The sequence below is a fragment of the Sarcophilus harrisii genome, chromosome 1, assembly GCF_902635505.1.
Source record: "Sarcophilus harrisii chromosome 1, mSarHar1.11, whole genome shotgun sequence".
Lineage (NCBI taxonomy): Eukaryota > Metazoa > Chordata > Mammalia > Dasyuromorphia > Dasyuridae > Sarcophilus > Sarcophilus harrisii.
In genome coordinates this window covers 644,423,275-644,441,610 of record NC_045426.1, presented here as the reverse complement: position 1 = coordinate 644,441,610, position 18,336 = coordinate 644,423,275, and positions in this window count along the sequence as shown.

The following is an 18,336-nucleotide window of genomic DNA, read 5'->3' as shown; positions in this document are numbered from 1 at the left end:
ATCAAATTAAAAAGCTTGGGTCAAACATCCTTCTGTTAGCATATTTTCTGATGAATGAAATGGTTCATTTTCACATCAAGTTGCTTACTGGAATTTAGGAATCTCAGACCTTTCAATTCACAAGATCTTAGCCAGTTCTTGAGACATCTAACAGAGGAAAACTTATGTGCCAAAGTCAGGACAGAATAAACACAAAAGAGGCAGAAGTGGCCATGTGATCATGGATTTATGATGGTTGGGTAGAAAACCTATCACCCCTTCCCCAACCTGATTCTCCTATTGCAATATTAAAGAGTCCTCAAGCTTTAGAATGGAAAGGAAAGTCAAGGAGGGAAGAGGATTGCTTCCTGTGTATTTGATGAGGCATCATCTGTTCTGGTTCAGCTGTCATCTACCAGTAGAAATCCCTCAAAAATCAATCATCCATGGCTGGAAGCAGCACTGTCCCCAAGCATCCATCTAGAGATAGAAATAATTTCTGAGCATGATAGATGGGAAGTATACAAGGGCACCCTGTTTCATAGGTTTTGACTTATACTGGGGAAGTAACTAAAATAAAAAGGAAATATGAGCTATAAATGTGTCACAAGTAGGCAGTGAGGAGTACTAGGAAAGAGGGAATATGATAGTTGTTCAGAGTAAAGGACTAGACTTCCAGCCAAGTGGCAGAGAGGACACACATATCTACTTAATCTCTGAATTTGCTACACTATGATCAAGTAGGATTTATACCAGGAATGCAGGGCTGGTTCAATATTAGGAAAACTATCAATATAATTGGCCATGTCAATAACCAAATTAACAAAAACCATATGATCATCTCCAATAGATGCAGAAAAAGCATTTGATAAAATCCAACATCCATTCCTATTAAAAACACTTGAGAGTATAGGAATAAATGGACTTTTCCTTAAAATAATCAGCAGCATCTATTTAAAACCATCAAGTAAGCATCATATGTAATGGAGACAAACTGCAACCATTCCCAATAAGATCTGGAGTGAAACAAGGTTGCCCACTATCACCGTTACTATTTAATATTGTATTAGAAACGCTAGCTATAGCAATAAGAGCTGAGAAAGAGATTAAAGGAATAAGAATAGGCAATGAGGAAGCCAAATTATCACTCTTTGCCGATGACATGATGGTATACTTAGAGAACCCCAGAGATTCTGCTAAAAAGTTATTAGAAATAATCCACAACTTTAGCAAAGTTGCTGGTTATAAAATAAACCCACATAAGTCATCAGCATTCTTATATATCACTAACAAAATCCAACAGTCAGAGTTACAAAGAGAAATTCCATTTAAAGTAACTACTGATAATATAAAATATTTAGGAATCTATCTGCCAAGGGAAAATCAGAAACTTTATGAGCAAAATTACAGACCACTTTTCACACAAATTAAGTCTGATCTAACCAATTGGAAAAATATTAAATGCTCTTGGATAGGGCGAGCAAATATAATAAAGATGACAATATTACCTAAACTAATCTATTTATTTAGCGCTATACCAATCAGACTCCCAAAAAACTATTTTAATGACCTAGAAAAAATAACAACAAAGTTCATATGGAAAAACAAAAGGTCAAGAATTTCAAGGGAATTAATGAAAAAAAAATCAAATGATGGTGGCTTAGCTGTACCAGATCTAAAATTATATTATAGAGCAGCAGTTACCAAAACTATTTGGTATTGGCTAAGGAATAGATTAGTTGATCAGTGGAATAGATTAGGTTCAAGGGATAAAACAGTCAACAAATATAGCAACCTAGTCTTTGACAAACCCAAAGATCCCAGCTTTTGGGATAAGAACTTACTGTTTGATAAAAATTGCTGGGAAAATTGGAAACTAATATGGCAGAAACTAGGCATTGATCCATACTTAACGCCGTACACCAAGATAAGGTCAAAATGGGTTCATGACCTAGGCATAAAGAATGAAATTATTAATAAATTAGAGGAACATAGGATAGTTTACCTCTCAGACCTGTGGAAGGGGAAGGTCTTTATGACCAAAGCAGAACTAGAGATCATTACTGATCACAAAATAGAAAATTTCGATTATACCAAACTGAAAAGTTTTTGTACAAACAAAACTAATGCAGACAAGATTAGAAGGGAAGCAATAAACTGGGAAAATATTTTTACAGTCAAAGGTTCTGATAAAGGCCTCATTTCCAAAATATATAGAGAATTAACTCTAATTTATAAAAAATCAAGCCATTCTCCAATTGAAAAATGGTCAAAGGATATGAACAGACAATTCTCAGATGAAGAAATTGAAACTATTTCTAGTCATATGAAAAGATGCTCCAAGTCATTATTAATCAGAGAAATGCAAATTAAGACAACTCTAAGATACCACTACACACCTGTCAGATTGGCTAAGATGACAGGAAAAAATAATGATGATTGTTGGAGGGGATGTGGGAAAACTGGGACATTGATGCATTGTTGGTGGAGTTGTGAACGAATCCAACCATTTTGGAGAGTAGTTTGGAACTATGCTCAAAAAGTTATCAAACTGTGCATACCCTTTGATCCAGCAGTGTTACTACTGGGATTATATCCCAAAGAGATTATAAAGAAGGGAAAGGGACCTGTATGTACATGAATGTTTGTGGCAGCCCTTTTTGTAGTGGCTAGAAACTGGAAACTGAATGGATGTCCATCAGTTGGAGAATGGCTGAATAAATTGTGGTATATGAAAATTATGGAATATTACTGTTCTGTAAGAAATGACCAACAGGATGATTTCAGAAAGGCCTGGAGAGACTTACACGAACTGATGCTGAGTGAAATGAGCAGGACCAGGAGATCATTATATACTTCAACAACAATACTATATGATGACCAGTTCTGATGGACCTGGCCATCCTCAGCAACGAGATCAACCAAATCATTTCTAATGGAGCAGTAATGAACTGAACTAGCTATACCCAGAAAAAGAACTCTGGGAGATGACTAAAAACCATTACATTGAATTCCCAATCCCTATATTTATGCACACCTGCATTTTTGATTTCCTTCACAAGCTAATTGTACAATATTTCAGAGTCTGATTCTTTTTGTACAGCAAAATAACGTTTTGGTCATGTATACTTATTGTGTATCTAATTTATATTTTAATATATTTAACATCTACTGGTCATCCTGCCATCTAGGGGAGGGGGTGGGGGGGTAAGAGGTGAAAAATTGGAACAAGAGGTTTGGCAGTTGTTAATGCTGTAAAGTTACCCATGTATATATCCTGTAAATTAAAGGCTATTAAATTAAAAAAAAAAAAAAAAAATCTCTGAATTTGCTCTCAAAATTTATTTCATGACAAATCTTGGAATTAGTGCTTCACTGGAAAAAAAACTCACAAATAATTACCAAGAGAAGACATCCTTGAAATTCACCAGAAAAGGTCTGTTTTTGTTTGAGGGCAGGGACGGTTAGACCAGGCACAGGCTGAGGACAAGCAGTGGCAGCAAGAGCATGGTAGGCAGCTCACACTGAGCAGCCTAGAGAGGGGTGGAGTATGATCTCAGCCGTTTTTGCAGGGAAGTGTTGCTACAGTGTTGGCTACTTTGCCCTGGCAGCAAGCCAGTAGATCAGCAGAGAAGTTGTGAACACAGGAGGTAAAGACTATAACCTCAAAAAGCTAGGGTCTCTCAAGACCTGGCCACATCCACCTGGAGTATCTCAGCACGCTCTCAGAGTCTCAGAGCACAGGCACAATGCAGCCATTGCTATCCTGCTAGTGCCTCACTGCTGCCCCCCCCCAATCTGTAGAGGAAGCTCGATAATACCATCCACCCCCCCCCAAAAAAAAAAGTAGACTGAATTTGGGTTTTTTTGCTTGTTTTTCTTTGATTCTTCTCTGATAAAATGAGCAAAAAATTTAAATGAACTCTATCAATAGCTTCTATATGGATAGAGAGCAGACTTTAAACACTGAGGAGACTAAAAATAGACTGTCTCCAGCCTGTTGAATCCCCAAAAGGGGATATGATCTGGTCCTCAACACACAAGACTCTGATAGAAGAAATTTAAAAGGCTCTCACAGGAGAGTTAGAAGAAAAATGGGAAAAGGAAAGGGAAGCTTGACAAGTGAGTCTGGATAAGTCATCCCACTCATTTAAAAATAGAGTGGATAAAGAAATCAAATCTTTGAAAAACAGAATTAGTAAATTGGAAAAAGAAAATAGCTCTCTAAAAAATAAAATTGGCAAAATGGAAAAAAAAATTCCATAGAACAAAATAACTCACTTAAAAACTCAATTGGACAATTAGAAAAAAGATATAAAAAAGTGAGTGAAGAAAATAATTAATTGAAAATCAGAATCAAAGAAATGGAATTGAATAACTTGAGGAGACACCAAGAATCAGTCAAGCAAAACCAAAAAAAAAAAAAAAAAAAAAAAAATGAAACAATGAAAAAAAATGTCAAATACCTTCTTGGGAAAACAACAGACCTGGAAAATAGATCTAGAAGAGACAATCTGAGAATTATTGGACTCCCTGAAAAATATGATGAAAAAAAGAGTCTGGACACTATTTCTCAGGGAATTATCAAAGAGAACTGCCCAGAAGTTATAGAAACAGAGGGCAAAATAGAAATTGAAAGAATTCATTGATCACCTACTGAAAGGGACCCTAAAATCAAAACTCCAAGAAATATAATGCCAAGTTCCAGAATTATCAGATGAAAAAATATTGCAAACTGCTAGAAAAAATAAATTCAAATATAGAGGAGCCGCAATAAGGATTACTCAGGATCTAGCAGCATCCACATTAAAGGACTGAAGGGCCTGGAATATGATATTCCGAAAGGCTAAGGAACTTGGTATGCAGCCAAAAATAACTTATCCAGCCAAAATGAGCATCTTTTTCCAGGGAGTAAGATGGACATTCAACAAAGTAAGTGAATTTCATCTATTTTTGATGAAAAAAACAGAAATAAACAAAAAGTTTGATCTACAAATATAGAACTCAAGAGAAACCTAAAAAGGTAAAAAAGAGATCTTGGGAACTATATTTCTGCAATAAAGATATATAAAGAACACATGTATATTTTGTTCTAGAAACTAGAGGTGGAAAGGAAATTGTACACAGAAAAGGGTAAAGTGGAGGTACCCAAGAGGCAAGGATCTATTATATTTGAGAGAAAGAATGGAGGGGGGTGAACATAGTGTGTATCTTACTGCCATCAGAACTGGCTTAAAGTGAAAAATATTAAACATATTCGATTTATGGTGAAACTTCTCCCACCTGATTGAAAAGTAGGAGGGGAAAAGTGAAAAGGGAAAAGTGTTGTTTACAGGAAACACACCTGAAGCAGGGTGATACATACAGAGTAAAGGTAAAAGTTTGGAGCAGAATTTACTATGCTTTAGGTGACGCCACAAAAGCAGGGGTAGCCATCCTGATCTCAGATCAAGCAAAAGCAAAAGTTGACCTAATTAAAAGAGATAAGGAAGGGCACTATATCTTGCTAAAAGGTATCATAGTAATGAAGCAATATTGTAATGGGCTGAGGTTTGAGTTGATGCACTGAGGTCCCAAGTACGTGAAGCTAAATAGTAATTGGGCTATACTCTATTAATATACATGATTGGATAAAGAATGGTCCCTGCCCACTCTCCGTGCAAGTCCTGATGTGTTGTATAGGAAATGATGATTTTGGTGGGTGGAGGCAGAGAGGGAGACAGGAAGAGAAGCTAGGAGAGATTGGGCCTGGGTTCGAGACTCCGAGCTGCTGGTTGTGTGGCTGCTGGTTGAGCTAGCTTCTTGACTCAGCTGCACACATTGCTATTGCCGATTCTCTTCCACCTCCGATCCTTCTTCACTGAGAATAAAGACTGACGATTTTCCCCTAACCTGAATTCCTGACTCCTGCTGATTTAAAAATACACGATCTTCACACAATATCAATATTAAACATACATGCACCAAGTGTTGTAGCATCTAAATTATTAAAAGATAAATTAAGAGAGCTGCAAGAAGAAATAGACAGCAAAACTATAATAGTGGGAGATCTCAAACTTGCACTCTCAGAATTAAATAAATCAAACCACAAGATAAATAAGAAAAAAGTCAAAGAGGTAAATAGAATACTAGAAAAGTTAGATATGAGAGATCTTTGGAGAAAACTAAATGGAGACAGAAAGGAGTACACTTTTTTCTCAGCAGTTCATGGAACCTATACAAAAATTGGCCATATGTTAGGACATAAAAACCTCAAACTCAAATACAGCGAGGCAGAAATAGTAAATGCATCCTTTTCAGATGACAATGCAATGAAAATTACATTGAATATAAAGCTAGGAGAAAATAGACCAAAAAATAATTGGAAACTAAATAATCTCATACTAAAGAATGATTGTGTAAAATAGCAAATCATAGACATAATTAATAACTTCACTCAAGAAAATGACAATAATGAGACATTATACCAAAATGTGTGGGATCCAGTCAAAGTGGTAATAAGGGGAAATTTCATATCTCTAGAAGCCTGCTTGAATAAAATGGAGAAAGAGGAGGTCAATGAATTGGGCTTGCAACTAAAAATTCTAGAAAAGGAACAAATTAAAAAACCCCAGTCAAACACTAAACATGAAATTCTAAAAACAAAAGGAGAGATCAATAAAATTGAAAATAAAAAACTGTTGAATTAATTAATAAAACTAAGAGTTGGTTCTATGAAAAAACCAACAAAGTAGACAAACCCTTAATAAATCTGATTTAAAAAAGGAAAGAGGAAAATCAAATTGTTAGTCTTAAAAATGAAAAGGGAGAACTCGCCACTAATGAAGAGGAAATTAGAGCAACAATTAAGAGTTACTTTGCCCAACTTTATGCCAATAAATTCGATAACTTAAATGAAATGGAAGAATACCTTAAAAAATATAGCTTGCCCAGATTAACAGAGGAAGAAGTAAATTGGCTAAACAGTCCCATTTTAGAAAAAGAAATAGAACAAGCTATTAACCAACTCCCTAAGAAAAAAACCCCAGGACCAGATGGATTTACATGTGAATTCTATCAAACATTTAAAGAACAATTAACTCCAATGCTATATAAACTATTTGAAAAAATAGGGATTGAAAGACTCCTACCAAATTCCTTTTATTATACAGACATAGTACTGATACCTAAACCAGGTAGGTTGAAAACAGAGAAAGAAAATTATAGACCAATCTCCCTAAGGAACATTGATGCTAAAATCTTAAATAAAATATTAGCAAAAAGATTACAGAAAATCACCCCCAGGATAATACACTATGAACAAGTAGGATTTATACCAGGAATGCAGGGCTGGTTCAATATTAGGAAAACTATTAGCATAACTTATTATAGCAATAACCAAATTAACAAAAACCATATGATCATCTCAATAGATGCAGAAAAAGTATTTGATAAAATCCAACATCCATTCCTAATAAAAACACTTGAGAGGATAGGAATAAATGGACTTTTCCTTAAAATAGTCAGGAGCATATATTTGAAACCATCATTAAGCATCATATGTAATGGGGAAAAACTGGAACTTTCCCTAGTAAGATCAGGAGTGAAACAAGGTAGCCCACTATCACCATTATTATTCAATATTATATTAGAAACGCTAGCCTTGGCAATAAGAGTCGAGAAAGAGATTAAAGGAATTAGAGTAGGTAATGAGGAAACCAAATTATCATTCTTTGCAGATGATATGATGGTATACTTAGAGAAGCCCAGAGATTCTACTAAAAAGCTATTAGAAATAATTCATAGCTTTAGCAAAGTTGCAGAATATAAAATAAATCCATATAAATCCTTAGCATTTTTATATATCACAAGCAAAACCCAACAGCAAAAGATACAAAGAGAAATTCCATTCAAAATAACTGTCAATAGCATAAAATATTTGGGACTCTACCTACCAAAGGAAAGTCAGGAATTATATGAGCAAAATTACAAAACACTTTCCACACAAATAAAGTCAGATTTAAATAATTGGAAAAATATTAAGTGCTCTTGGATAGTTCAAGCAAATATAATAAAGATGACAATACTCGCTAAACTAATCTATTTATTTAGTGCCATACCAATCAGACTCCCAAGAAGCTATTTTAATGACGTAGAAAAAAATAATAACAAAATTCATATAAAAGAACAAAAGGTCAAAAATTTCAAGGGAATTCATGAAAAAAAATCAAATGAAGGTGACCTAGCTGTACCTGATCTAAAACTATATTATAAAGCAGCAGTCACCATAACCATTTAGTATTGGCTAAGAAATAGATTAGTTGATCAGTGGAATAGGTTAGGTTCACAAGACAAAATAGTCAATAACTATAGCAATCTCCTGTTTGACAGACCCAAAGATCCCAACTTTGGGGATAAGAATTTGTTTGACAAAAACTGCTGGGAAAACTGGATATTAGTTTGGCAGAAATTAGGCATGGACCCACACTTAACACCGTATACCAAGACAAGATCAAAACAGGTCCATGATTTAAGCATAAAGAATGAGATCATAAATAAATTAGCGGAACATAGGATAGTTTACCTCTTAGACCTGTGGAGGAGGAAAGAATTTGTGACCAAAGAAGAACTAGAGATCATTATTGATCACAAAATAGAAAATTTTGATTACATCAAATTAAAAAGCCTTTTTACAAACAAAACTAATGCAAACAAAATTAGAAGGGCAACAAAAAACTGGGAAAACATTTTTACAGTTAAAGATTCTGATAAAGATCTCATTTCCAAAATATATAGAGAATTGACTCTAATTTATAAGAAATCAAGCCATTCTCCAATTGATAAATGGTCAAAGGATATGAACAATTTTCAGATGATGAAATTGAAGCTATTTCCACTCATATCGAAGAGTATTCCAAACAACGATTGATCAGAGAAATGCTAATTAAGACAACTCTGAGATACCATTACACACCTGTCAGATTGGCTAAGATGACAGGAAAAAATAATGATGAATTTTGGAGGGAAAGTTGGTGGGGAAACTGGGACATTGATACATTGTTGGTGGAGTGGTGAACAAATCCAACCATCCTGGAGAACAATCTGGAATTATGCCCAAAAAGTTATCAAACTGTGCATACCCTTTGATCTAGCAATGCTACTACTGGGCTTATATCCCAAAGAGATACTAAAGAAGGGAAATGTGCCAAAAATGTATGTGGCAGCCCTGTTTGTAGTGGCTAGAAATTGGAAAATTAATGGATTGCCCATCAATTAGAGAATGGTTGGGTAAATTGTGGTATATGAATGTTATGGAATATTATTGTTCTGTATGAATTGATGCTGAATGAAATGAGCAGAACCAGGAGATCGTTATACACTTCAACAACAATACTGTATGAGGATGTATTCTGATGGAAGTGGATATCTTCAACAAAGAGAAGATCTAATTCAGTTTCAATTGGTCAATGATAGACAGAAGCAGCTACATCCAGAGAAGGAATACTGGGAAATGAGTGTAAACTGTTTGTAATTTTGTTTTTCTTCCTAGGTTATTTTTACCTTCTGAATCCAATTCTTCCTGTGCAACAAGAGAACTGTATGGTTCTGCACACATACATTGTATCTAGGATATACTATAACATATTTAACATGTATAAGACTGCTTGCCATCTAGGGGAGGGGATGGAGGGAGGGAAGGGAAAAGTCAGAACAGAAGTGAGTACAAGGGATAATGTTGTAAAAAAATTACCCATGCATATGTACTGTCAATAAAAAGTTATAATTATTTTTTAAAAAAAGAGTAAAGGACTAGGCTCAACATTCTAATCTCTCTCACCTCACAAAGTAAGTGATCAGTGATTATGCCATCTGTAGATTTTAGCTAGAATTTGAGGGAGTCCAAAGGAAGTAAGGAGAGAGAGAATTCTAGGAATGGGGAACAGTCAGTGGAAGTGTTCAGTGTCAGGAGATAAAGTAAAGAATGCAAGGAACAGCCAGAAGGCCCGTGTCATAGGATGGCCGAGAACATGTAGAGGAGTAAATCAAAAGAAGATTGGAAAGGTGGGAAGCAGACAAATTAAGAAGGGGTTTCAAAGCCAGAGGAGTGCAATTTTGATACTCATAGTAATAGAAAGCCACTAGAATTTATTGAATTTGGTAACTTATATGTTCTAGAGTAGCATGGTAGGATACTTGAGGCAGTGAGATCCACTTGCCAGTATTTGCAGTAGTAAAGGCATGAGGAGATAAGGGCTTACCCTAGGTGGTAGAAGTGTCAGAGAAAACAAACTACAAATGAGAGATGTTGCAAATGTAAATTTGAAAGACCTTAGCAAGAGATTGGATATAGAGGAGGAGTCTGAGAGAGTGAGGAGTTAAGGTTGACCCCTAGAGTGCTAACCTGGATACTTATGAAGATATTGGTACCCTTAAATGGAAGAAGGAATTAAGGAAAAAGGAGGATTTGAGGAGGAAAAATTAGTTCGGTTTTCAGCATATTGATTTATGATGTCTATGAGACATTGATTTTGAGATACTTAATTGACTTTTGGAGGTACAAGACTGGAGGTCAGGAGAAACTGGACTGGACAAGTAGATAAGAAAATTGATCATGAGATGATCATTGAATCCAATGATTAGATCACTGGGTGAAATAATATAGAGGGAGAAGAGTAGGCCTATGGTTAACTCATGGTGCACAGACCTGGCCTTGATAAAGATCCAGTGAAGGAGATTGGTCAGATATGAAGGAGAAGAACCAGAGTAGAACAATATCATAAAAAAAATCTAGAGAAAAGAAGGGATTAAGCAAAAATAAAGTGGCAGGTAGGTGCTCCATTGGATGGAGCTCTGGGCTTGGAATCAAAAGGACTCATCTTCATGAATTCAAAGCTGATCTCACATATTTACTAGCTGTGTGACCTTGGACAATTAAAGATCCTGTTTGACTAAGTTTTCCTCAGTACTAAATATGAGCTGGAGAAGGAAATGGCAAACCACTCCAGTATCTTTGCCCAGAAAATTCCAAAATGGTGTCATAGAGAATTGGAAAGTAGGCTCCCACTATAACTGCCATCTCATGGAGTTTAGCCACAAAAGAAAGGAGAACGATGACAACAGTAAGCAGAGATGGACAGATGAATTGGTATTTTTTTTAATGGAAGGAACATATTTATGTTTACAGGCAAAAGGGAATCAGTTAACAGATATGGAGAGATTTAAAATTGAAGAGAGAATGGGGATGTTAAAGGGAAGAATCTGCTAGTGGAGACAGAATGGAATGGGACTATTTTTACATGTAGAAGGTTTGCCTTGGCTAAAAGAATTAAATATGAGATTATTTTTTCACCAGAGAGGATGGGGATTATCCATAAGAGACTTGTGAATAAATGAAAAAGTTTGAAAGAGCCACTGTAGTGAATGTGATAGTGAAATAATCAGGGAAGTTTAAAAAGATTGCCCTGCAGCAGTGAGAGTCCAAATTGAGACAATGTAACATAAATTTACAGTGGTCCCAGTCAGCAAAGTTTTGTAATTTTCTCCAGCTTCTGTCAGCTGTAGATGTATGGGAGCAAAGGCAGAAGATGGTGGGAGTAATTCTAAATTATAATTTTGCTAGTCATATTAGGCAGTAAAATAAGGGGGCAAGGGATTCAGGAGAAGAGCAAAGTGGAGAGTTGAACTGGTTTTCCAAGAGCTCAGAATAGGGAAGGGAAGAATGTAGCCAGTGTAAGGGTGATAACCTGGGAAAGAACTAAGGAATTAATGGATGGAGGTGATGCTGAGAATGAAGAACAGAGCTTCAGGTTGCAAAGAGAAAGATCTAATTTAAAATCCCCTTATATTCAAAGCCCTTCATTACCTGCCAACTCCTTTTCAGGCTTCTTACAGCTTATGCCCTCTACCCCATGTACTCTGGGACTCAATGATACTGACCTTGCTATTTCTTGAACAAAACACTCCATATCCAAGCTCTAGGGATTTTCAGTGGCTGTCCTTCAGTCTGAAATTCCTTCTTCTCATCTTAGCTACCCAATTTTTCTAGCTTCCTTCAAGTGGCAGCTAAAATCATATCTCCTATGAAAATACCTTCCACTTCTTCATTTTAGTGACTTTCCTATGATAATCATCAGCATTTATTTCATGTATTACTTTTTGTACATCAAATTTTACATTCTAACTCCCCCTAAAATTGTGAACATCTTGAAAACAAGGACTATCTTTTGCCCTTTTTTATATCCCCAGAGCTTAGCAGAGTGTCTGGCACTTAGTAGGTGTTTAACAAATATTTACTGACTGACCAACCACATGAGTCATAGAACTTGACCCATAGAGGGGATGGGGGCAATGCAGACAATGAGGGACTGGACTCTCAAGGGCTTTAAGCAAATCAAGTACTGTAGAGCCTGACAAGAGAAGGTGGTCCTCAATCACTAGCCTGGAAAGAGAAGACTAAGGGGTTTCACCTCCCATACACTGCCATAACTAATTTCCACTCCAACTCAGAGAAATGGATATTGCATCTTCCTCTTTGATCTCACACAGGAACAAGGAAAGGAAACCAACTTATGTATGGAATCATGTTGACTCACTTCAGTGATTAGACATCTGTGTGAGAAGAACATTCATAGAGAAAAGAAGAGAGGAATGAGTAAAGAGAGGGGGAAAGGGAGAACTATGTAGAGAGAAAATAGAGATATCAGAACAAAAGAAAGAGAAGACAGGAAGGAAAGGGAACAAAGGGTCTAAGGAAAATGGGGAAAAGAAAGGGAAAATGACCTCTTTTTGACTTCCCTCTACTGTCCTCTTCCCAGCTCAGTCTGAGGCAAGTTCATAATCTTCTTTAGTCTGTCCTATGCCCCCCCCCCAAGACTTCCACTGAGCTTGGGGTGATTTGTCCCTTCCCTTTCATCCTTTTTTCCTCTTATACCAACCTTACCCCCACCCCCAACTGAAAATGTGTCCCTTTGACTCAACTTGCTTTCTCATCAGCTGCCTGTGAGGATTTTTATCTGTAATTCAATCAACTGCAGGATCCACTTGAAATTACCTTATTGTCAGCTCAGGCTTGGGAGGGTCTGATGATAAACCCTCAATGAACATTATCTCTTTAAAAGTATAATTTCTTTTTGCAGCTATAAAACACTTTAAAATTAGCAGGATACAAATTCCAACTTTAAATATCCAATCTTGCCAAACTGATAGCTCATTATAAAGAAATCCTGGAAGCCAAAAAGAAGTCATGTGTTGATGTTAAGGAGAAACAAGATGATCCTTCCCAGCTCTTCTTTTGAGGAAAGAGAGCAAAAAACATTTCTTTCTAGGCCTCCTGCTGCATTTGGGCCCTCTTCATTCTCCTACAGTTCCTCCCTGGGCTCTTATGCAGCGCCTTCTATTTGAATTAATCCAGACTTTAAAAAGTCTCAATTCTTCATGCTTTAGACAAGTACATAGAAAATGGGAGATGGAGGACATGGCACTGAACTCATGACTACACAAGGATTGGTCAGACTTAGGGATCAAGATTGTATGAAGACCGGAGATTTGTATCACTTTTACAAAGAGAGTAGGGAAAAATCCTCACAAGATACTACAAAAGTCTTCCATGAGTCCTAGAAGGAAGGTATATAAAATAACTATCAATTCACAACCACACTTATGCCTCCTCCAGCAACCAAGAGATAGTATCTTGTTTATTCATATTGTTTGTTATATTACAACTTGCCTATGTGATTCCTCCTATGCTGATGGACTTAACCACTGATGTATACCTGCTTCAATTAAAACAAAAGAAAGGAAGAATTGTAGAGGGTCATAGACAGTGAGGGAACTCTAGATGAGGTATAAGACCCTTCAGCCCAGAGGGAATTTGCTGACAATGTCTGGTTTGGCTCCCCATCTCCCTTAATGGCTCTTGGCCTTTCTGAGAAATCAGCGGGCTATAACAATCTATGTTGTAATTAAATCAATGTGATACCAAATGACAAAGAGTCATCTAAGTCATCTACATACAATAGCAAATTGTTTATGTGGTCCCACATGCACAGTCTTGTGTTGGTTATATAAGAATATTAGGGTATATAAAATGAGAGAATTTGGAATAAACAGACTCCATGTTTGACTATTCATGTGAGTCCTGACTTATTATTGCTCTTCTAAAACCAAGGACTCGAGCCGGTACCGAGGTCTTCCAGAGAGCTAGTCTGAACACAACAGAAATGTCTCTGGGAAACTATGCAGGACTTTGAATTAATCAATCAAAAAGAATTTATTAAGCAGCTATTCTGTGCCAATCACTACACTTGGTTCTGGGCATACAAAAAACAGTTTGTAGTCTCAAGAAATTTACATCCCAAAGATCTGCACTTTCTCCTCTAAGTAAAAGCCCAATTTTCTTTTGAGGCAGTGATATTTCTTTCATAATATTGTTTGACAGCAAGTCATAGAATAAGTTTCTGAAGCACTGAAGTTAAGCATTACATAAAAGTTAATGGGGAAAGATATGGTAGGGAGTGGGTAGGGATGTGAGTAGCACATTAAAATGAGGAAATATGCAAAAGTTATATAAAATATGTCATGTCAAAACTGATTTTATGACTGAAAAGAAGGCATACTGATCCTTCAGTGAGTGGAAAATATAGTGGTGATGTTGCTCAAAAGCAGGCTCTCTTAGTTTGGGCAAGGTTGTCACTCTCTTTTGCCCAGACTCTCTACCCTTGTATGAGTGGAGCTACTACTATCTTTGGACAAGACTCTTACTTTTATCTGCTTACTTTCTCAGATCTTCCCAACACAAGGAGAGTATCTTTTTAAAATTTCTAATTGGTCACAGAAAATAATGGGAAGGAAACTAGTGAAAGTCTCACTTGCAGCTAGTTATTGAGAAACCAAACCCACTACTTCTGCCTCACTCATTCATTATCTAGAACAATTCTATCCACTGGAAAGGTATTTTTAAAAAATGGAACTGAAATAGCTAAGTTGATAGAACTTGGACCTGGAATCAGAAAGCTTGAGTTCAAACTTAGCCTCAGATACTTCTAGCTGTGTGAACCTAGTCAAATCACTTAACTTCAGTCTGTCTATCTCTTCACCTGGAAAAATCAGATAATGATAATATTTCCTTCCCAGGGCAGGATCAAATGAAACATTTGTAATCTAAATATTTGCAAACTTTAAAGGGGGGGAGTGAAGTGCGGTAAAGCCAAGATGGCAGAGAGTAGACAGGCTTCATCTGAGCTCTTTTTGTCTTCCCTCAGATCAATACCAGATCAAACCTCTGAATAGATTTTGGAGAGACAGATATGGAGTGTAACAAATTTCCAGCAGAACATATTTTGTACAAAAGGAGTCACATATTAAAAAAGGTTATTTATTCTCACATAAAAATGATTCACATTTCATCTCTATTAAGCAAAGCCAAATACTAAATGACATAATCTTTTTAGGGTTCTCTCTCTTTAAGGTCACTACTTTGTAGTGATACCATTGCTTGTTACAAGGTCAACAAGCCCAATCATGCTATTACTGCCATTTCTGCAACCATGCTGATAGGCCCTATCCTTGCTATCAGCATTCACAGGCTTTCTAGGACCTTTTAATGCTCATTTTCAGTGTCAATGTTAAAGGAAAAGAAGCATAAAGTGGAGAAAAGGCAGTCAGAGTCTTTCAGTGCAAGTCTAACTAGTTAAGCCCACACTCTATATGAGGACTACGATCTAGAGGATCCTATGATACTTACATGATGTCAATATGGAGAAATACCCTTCATTCCCTCTCTTTTCATCTCTCCCCTCGCCAGCCCCACATTGAACTTGAGTCACAACTTGTCTTCTTAAGAATTGCACCGAACATTCTGAAAGGCAAAAGAACTTGGATTGCACGCAAGACTCACTTATCCAGCAAAATTGAGCATCATCCTTTAGGGGAAAAGATGAATATTCAATGAAATAGGTGAATTTCATCTATTTCTGATGAAAAGACAAAACCAAATAGAAAATGTGATCTTCAAATACCGAACTCAAGAGAAACATAAGGTAAAAAGGAAAGAAAAAATAGCTTTTAAAAGTTAAAAAGCTTATGTCTCTATAAGGGAAGAAAATATTTTAACTCTTGAGATCTCTATTTCTGTATGGGTATACTTAGAGGGTGCAGGTATGATTTGATTTTATTGTGATGATTTTAAAAAGAAACTAGAGGAAGAAAAGTGATTCTACTGGAAGAAGAGGAAAATAGAGTTAAAATGGGTTAAATTACATCTCATGAAGAGGCAAAGAAAGGCCTATTGCAATTGAGAGAAAGAAGGGAAAAGGATGAACATTGCACAAATCTTACTCCTATCAGATTTGGCTCAAAGAGAAAATATCAGATACATTTAGCTTCACAGAGAAGCTTGTTTCACCCTATAGGCAAATACAAGAGGAAGGGGGAAAGGAAAAGGAAAGGCTAATAGAAGGGAGAACAGAAGTAGAAGATGAAAGGTATAAGAAAGGGGAAGAGGCTGCAAAAGAGAAGAGCTGTTTGGGGGAGGGAGTGACCAGTGACAAAATACTGGAGAAAGAAAGATAGGAAAGAAAGGGAAAGAAATGAAAGGATGGTGGGAAAGGAGAGGAAAGCAAGGGGAAAAGAAAGGAGGAAAGGGGTAATAGAAAGAGAGGGAGAAAAGGAAGAAGGAAATAAGAAAAGAAGGACAGGGAAGGGAGGAGAAGAGAGAAGGAGAGAGGGAATGAAAAAGATATGGAAGTAAAGAGGGAAGAAACAAGTATTTATGAAAAACCTATTATGTGCCAAGCACTTTACAAATATTTCCTTTGATCCTCAAAATAACCTATGAGGTAGGTGCTATTATTATACCCATTTTACACTTGTCCAAGATCATTCAAAGTAGTAAGGCCTCCTAGCATTTAGATAGCAGAGTAGAGGGAGTATTGACCTGAATTGAGAAATTAATATATGAATCAATAACCATTTATTAAACACTGTGATATTTTTAAAGTTTATGAAATAATTTCTGAATAATTGAATCACTCTATTAATACCAGCATGTTTGTTAATTAAAAGGTCGACCATTTAACCATCTCTCTTTTATATCAAATCATGGTAGCAGCTCCAATATTCCCTTTGGAAGAGAGATCTTCCAGAGGATGACAACAAACTGTTGTTTGGTTAACAAGTGAAGTGAGAATGAATATTATGATCAGGGGTTGGACCTTAACTGTCATTATATCATTTACTTCTAACTCCCAAGCTTTGGGAAATCTTTTCAAAGAATTTATCTCCACCCAAACCTGAGTAGAGCACCTGGGTAAACTCTGTGTAGAAGAAGCTAACTCAGCCTTCAGAGAACAAGATCTTGAAATGAGGACAAAAGAAAATCAGGGAAAATCTGAATCTCCTTAAATCATTGGTTATTAATAACCATTTCTCTCAGCACCTACTTAGTGTCAGGCACTGTGCTAAATCCAGTAGATACAAAAAGAAGAAAAAGATAGTCCCTGCCTCTAAGAACCTAAAATGGGAGAGGTAACATTTAAACAAATAAATACAAAGCAAAAATATTCAGGATAAAGAGGAAATAATTAAAAGATGGAAAGCACTGGAATTAAGAGAGATTAGGAAAGTCAAGGGATCAAATCCTGGTTCAAATACTTACTAGCCATGTGATCCTGGACAAGTCCTTTAAACTTCTGATTGCCTCAGTTCCCTCATCTGTAAAATTCCTCCCAGGATTGTTATGGGGATAAAATAACATTTGTAAAGTGTTTTGAAAGTATTCTATGGAAATGCTAACAATTATTATATAAATAGCTATTATGCTACTCATGAAACCACTCAGTAACACTTACAGATTCATAAAATTAGATAGATTTGGAACTAGAAGGGACATTTACAAGCCATTGGGTCTAGTTCCTCATTTTACAAGGAGGAAACTGAAGCTTAGTGACTTCTTCAAACTTACAGAGTTCATAAAGTAAAAGCGAGCATTTGAACCCCGGTCCATGCTCTTCCCACCTTACTACATTGCCTGTCTAGTTCAATTCTCGTTGCCTCATATTAGCCCTTGTGTTTCCCACACTCTTTTGCCAAATCTTTTCTCCTCTTGGGTCCTCTAAATAAGTGGCTGTAAGCCTCTTCCCACCCAAGAATTAACACAATTGTCCTGGACACTTGCCTTTCCTAATGCACAAAAGAGTTTGCCAGCATTTTGGATGCAACTTCCTATTGAGGACCTATGTTAAATCTGCAGGCCTCCAAAACCCTCAATTTTTTTAAAGATGTGAATAATTACTCATGATTCCTTTGGCTTTGCCTCTGTCCTTGTCTTAAGAAGCCTTCTTGTTCTATAAAGAAAAAAACCTTTTCTTTTTTCTTTCTTTC